At 43.1% G+C, this 5,676-nt stretch overlaps 1 pseudogene; it reads left to right on the plus strand.

Moving 5' to 3' along the window:
• The first annotated feature begins 2,070 nt into the window (after positions 1–2,070).
• LOC148036375 (mitochondrial succinate-fumarate transporter 1 pseudogene) lies at positions 2,071–3,037 on the plus strand (annotated as a pseudogene).
• Positions 3,038–5,676: the final 2,639 nt, after the last annotated feature.

A 5,676-nucleotide genomic window follows, 5' to 3' on the forward strand; every position in this document is an offset into this window, starting at 1 on the left:
TCATCATAGTTGGTTCTTCATCCTACACTCCCATATGCCATAGGATCCTTCTCAACCATACTGCTTCACATGCAGCAAAACAAGCTACCTTGTACTTTGCTTCGGTAGAAGACAATGCCACTGTTGGTGGCTGCTTCTTACTAATCCAAGAGAAAATTCCTGAACCCAAAGAGAAACAATAACCAGAAATTGACTTCATGGAATTAGTGTCTCCTGCCCAATCTGAGTCACAATTCCCCACAAGAGAAGTTCCGAAACTGTATGTGATACCATAGTCAAGAGTTTCCTTCAAGTATTTGAGCACCCGCATCCCGCCCTTCCAATGACTCTCATAAGGTTTGTTTGAGAACCTGCTCAAAACACCAACAACAAAACTGATATCTTGTCTGGTATTACACAAGTGACCATCCTACTGTATCTCCCTATGTCTGCCAGTTCTAATGTATCCTCAACGGATAACTTTGCATTCACCTCCATAGGTGTAGCTATCTCCTTGCACTTGGTCATGCCAAATGCCTTCAAGATCTCCCATGCATACTTCTTCTGAGAGATGAAGATCTTTCTTGGCTCTTGCTAGACTTCAATTCCCAAACAATAGTGTAGCAAGCCCAAGTCTCTCATTTCAAACTCAGAACTCAAAGCCTTTTGAGTTTGGTTGATCATATCTTCATAGCCACCTGTCATAAGAAGGTCGTTCACATATAGGAAAATCACTACAGAATTTTCACCATCCCTGTAAACATACAAGTTAGCATCTGAGGCACATCTTTTAAAGTTTAAGCTTAAAAGGAACTTATCTATCCACTGGTACCATGTTCTGGGGGCTTGTTTTAGCCCATACAATGCCTTCTTCATCTTACACACTTTGTTCTCAGAATGGGGGGCCTCAAACCCTGGTGACTGAGCCACATACACCTCCTCCTTAAGCTCACCATTTAAGAACGCTGACTTAACATCCATTTTGTAAACTGGCCACTTCTTGTGGGCGGTGTCGTATTGCTGCGCATTCGAGGTGTGTAAACCACCCAAAAGTTGTGCATGGGATTTGGTACTTTGTACATATTTAGTTGTTGTGTTTACATTTATTTTCTGCGCATGAGTGAACATGATGAGATGCTTTCAGCCTATTTTGATACATGTTGCTGCAAAAAGGTTTGGAATCATTGCTTGCCAAAATCCATCAGCACTATTGCTCGTAGACGAGGAGCCATTGATTGTTGGACGGATTCACGGTTTGAGCTTAATGACTGAGGCTGCTTCATCATGTGGTTTTGGGTTTTCTATAGAGCGAAAGAGGATGGCCCTGTCCTTCTGGGTTTGTGGCGTCCATGGGAGCACGGTGGCCATGGCCATGAGCACACACAGGTGCATGCATATGTGACTACACACGCATCGGAGGAGAAGGAAGAAGCTAAAAAACTTCTACAAGCTCTAGAATAGATAGTTTGAATTTGAACCAAAAATAATGATATGTGAGCTATTAAGGTTAAAGAGAGGATTTTTGAAAGGCTAAAGAGGGGGGAAAAAAGGAGAAGCTTTTGGGAGCTATTTTGAGAAGAAAGGCAGAAACAGGGGAGGAGAGTACGGGACAGAGAAGGAAGGGATGGATCTGACACAGGATGGGAGAAAGGAGAGAACAGGTACAACAAGAAGGAGAGATAATTTCTGCCAACGAGTTTGATAAGTCTGGGGATGCATGGTACAATCGCGAGTGCAAATGCTAGTAACATGAAAACTGCGAACAGCTGAAGTGCTTTGCCGTGAATGATTTGCAGACCAACAGGCTCTCCTTCAAAGGTTCTGTCTGACTCACATATTATCATCAATCCTGAGGGTCGACAAGAGGGAATTAAGCGTGGATTGAAAAGTGGAATTAAGGAGATATAGAGCCAGGGCTTTGCCGTGAAGTGTGGAAGTTTCCTCTTCGTCTTCCACCACAGAGTAGTCAGTGAACGGCGCTGAATTCTGGATATAGGAAGGAAAGGATTTCGGGGGAACTGGCGGGATTGTGGAAGCATGCTGTCTGCAGCCAATAGATGTCATTAAGACATGACTTCAGTTAGACAGAGGTGGTCATTATAAGGGGATCTTGCACTGTGGAAAGTCAATTGTCCAGCAAGAAGGAGTAAGAGCTTTATGGAAGGGTTTCACTCCATTTGCAACACACTTAATCCTGAAGTATACTCTGCGGATGGGATCAAATGCAGCTCTGCAGATAGCATTCAAGGATCCTGAGACCGGAAAGATTAGCCATATTGGCAGATTGGCTGCGGGATTTGGTGCAGGTGTCCTGGAGGCCCTTGTGATCGTGACTCCTTTTGAGGTTGTGAAGATCAGACTTCAGCAGCAACGAGGATTGTCTCCACATTTGTTACGCTACAAAGGTCCTATCCATTGTGCTGCAACAATTATCCGGGAGGAAGGGGTTCTTGGTTTGTGGGCTGGTGCTGCTCCTACAGTCATGAGAAATGGTGTAAATCAAAGTGTAATGTTCAGTGTGAAAAATGCATTTGACGCAGTCGTGTGGAATAAACACGAGGGTGATGGATGTGTTATACAACCTTGGCAGTCCATGATCTCAGGTTTTGTAGCAGGTTTTGCGGGGCCTGTGTGTACTGGCCCTTTGATGTTGTAAAAACTCGGTTAATGGCTCAGAAGGCTGATGAGTTGGGTAGGTTACGTTACACAGGCATGATTCATGCAATTAGATTGATTTACAAAGAGGAGAGTTTACTTGCCTTATGGAAAGGATTGCTACCTAGATTAATGAGGTTCCCACCTGGGCAAGCAATCATGTGGCAGTAGCAGATCAAATTACAGGTTTTTATGAAAGAAGATTCTTGCACAGGGTTTGAAAGCTTAGAAACTTTGCAGGTTTTAGAAAATATTGACATTCATTTCTAGGATTCCCATTTATCCTTCAAAGAGTGGAGAGCTTAAATAACTTTTTAAATTCAAGAAAGCCCTTGTTGGTCAGGATATATTTATTGAGGACTAGTGCTATTTCAAGCAGAGGAAACACTCTGTTGAGGGCTAGTGACAGATTGCAACTGCTGATGTTATGTCTATGAAGATGATGCAATAGTACTTGCTGCACATGATTACGGTTATTGTTCATATGGTGAAAATATTAACATGAAAGAGAAAAATGTGCTATATAATGCCACAAATCAGTTTGTTGGCTTATGGAGAATGTAAAATAATATATGGATCTTGATCATTCCGTGTTCAACCCTCTTGATCTTGGAAAGGAGCTACCTCTGAAAGGATAATACTAATACTTCTGTCTGAAGTTGATAAACAGATTTGTATTAAATGTTTCAATATTGAAGGATGAATTCTATGCTCAGCTGAAAACCTGCTTTTAGTCTTATCATTGCTGGAAAGACGAGGTCTCGTTGAAAGCTTGGTGGACACAAATCCTTACATCTTGCTTATTCATTTATTTGATCTTATATCCTGAAATTTATCAAGGTCTTCTGAAGACACGACTTTGCTTTCACAAACCCTTCGACATCTTTGGTGAACCCGACGTGAAAGCGTCGCAGAAATTTCAGGATGGGAGATACTTCAGCCTCTATTTCAGCTTCCTCTACAACTCCAGCTGCGTCTACTTCAGCTCCATCAATGACTGCTGCGTCAAGTACTTCAACGGAGGATCTAAAACAGATTTTACAGAATATGTCCATGTATATGCAGCTCCAAAATCAGCAAACACAAATGTATATGCAACAGCAACAACAATTGCATCAACAACAGTTGTCTCAGCAAAGGCAACTCTATTCCGAGCAGGAGAATGCAAACAGCGCGACTAAGGCTATTGAAGCAGTTGAGAGTGAGAAGAAGCTATTTGACGGGCGTAATGTTTCAGCATATTTGAAGACATATGAGATCAAGATGGGGTTTTTTGGAGTTCCTGCTGGACTTATGAGTAAGTACTTCCTTCGTCTTGTCACACCTGCTTTGAGGACAAAGGTGACTGATTTATTTATTCAAAATACACATTGGCAAGATTTTAAGAAGGCTCTTAAAGAAGAATATTTCCTTGAGGACTTTGGTATGGCTACTCGACGGTCATTCCGAGAGTGGGTCTACATGCCAAACAAAGGTCTTGCTGCTTCGGAGTTGATTCGAGAATTTGAGGAAAGGTATAGTCAGCTTGATGCCATTGAACAAAGAGCATTAGATGTTGAAAAAGTTGAGCTTTTCTTGCAAGCTGCAGATCCTGCTCTTCAAGAAGAATTGGGTGAGCTTCTTGAAGATCGCACAAAGCCTATGGGTCTTAAAACTGATTGGCAGGATGCTCAGGATGCAGTTTCGACATTGACCAAGAGGAGGATATGGAAGACTCGTCTACAGAATGGTTCCATGACACCTACACCATCATCTGCTCCTATGCCTACTTCTATCCCTGTTATTTCTTCTCCTCCTCAGCCAGTTTCTTGGCCTATGCCAGTGCCTGCTATTTCTACTCCACCTATTCCTCCTGTTCCACGACCAATGCCTACACCTTCTGCTCCAAAACCATCCGCTCCATCGGTGCCTACCTCTATTGATGATATAATCAAAGGAATCACAGATTTGACACTTGAGTCAGTCAAAGCGGAGTTGGTGGGTAAGTTGAAGGAGCAGTTTACTTCGACTATGCCTACTACTTCTTCTAGTGCTCCTATTGCACCTAGGAGTGCTCCTAGTGCTCCTAGGAGAGATCGGAGATGTATTTGGTGTGATAGTACAGAGCATCAGCATTGCAGGGATTGTGACTCTTTCCAGGATGCAAGGAGGCAGAATTTGGTATATTGGGGGCAAGATGGCAAGATTTGGTTGACTGAGACAGGAGCTCCACTTGCTACCAACTTTGGTAAAGGTGGAATGAAGAAGTTAGTGGAGGACATGGCTGCGCGTACTTCTTATGTGACGGCTAGAGGTGATGCTTCTGCATATGGAGTACAGATTGAGAAGGGATCGGAGACTCAGTCCGCACTATGGACTTATGCTATGGAGGCTGCAAACAAGGGAAAAATTCAGCAAACTGTTTTGACTAGCGCAGGCTCTAGCATCAGAATAGAGACAGGATGGGACTCGCCTGTTGACAGGTATTCTATTTATGCTTATTTGGCTAAATCTCATGGTGCAGATGTATTTGTTGAGGAGAAGCGTAAGAGGGATGAAGAAAATCCAAGTGCAGCTAAGAAGACTAGAGGGGGTGAGTTTGTTACTCCACCTACTGCAGGACCGTCTTCAAGACCAGGGCCAGATCGACAGATGGAGGATGCTCAAAAGAGAGAAAAGAGGCAAGAGCCTAGAGAGAGAAAGCAGCCAGGATTCAGATTGATGTCCGATATTGAGACATCTACAGATATGAAGAAAATCTTTAATGATAAGATACTTGGCAGTGAGGTGACTTTCACTATTTCTGAGATTTTGGGCATCTCAAAAAGAGAGTTTCAGGATCAGTTTCAGGAGGTCCTGAAGAGGAAAAGGCATGCATTGGCTACCACTGATACACAGGGAGTTTTGATTGGAGAGTTGGATGAGGATTATGATGAGGTTTTGGTTGATAATGCTTCTGTTTTGCCACAGGTAGAGAAGAGGGTTCAGCCTATGCATTATGTTGAAATTGATGAGCCTGTTTTGATACCGCGTAGTCACTTTTCGCGGAGCCATTGGGCTAGG

The sequence above is a fragment of the Lygodium microphyllum genome, chromosome 5, assembly GCF_053477565.2.
Source record: "Lygodium microphyllum isolate KBCC chromosome 5, Lygodium_microphyllum_v1.1.10, whole genome shotgun sequence".
Classification (NCBI taxonomy): Eukaryota; Viridiplantae; Streptophyta; class Polypodiopsida; order Schizaeales; family Lygodiaceae; genus Lygodium; species Lygodium microphyllum.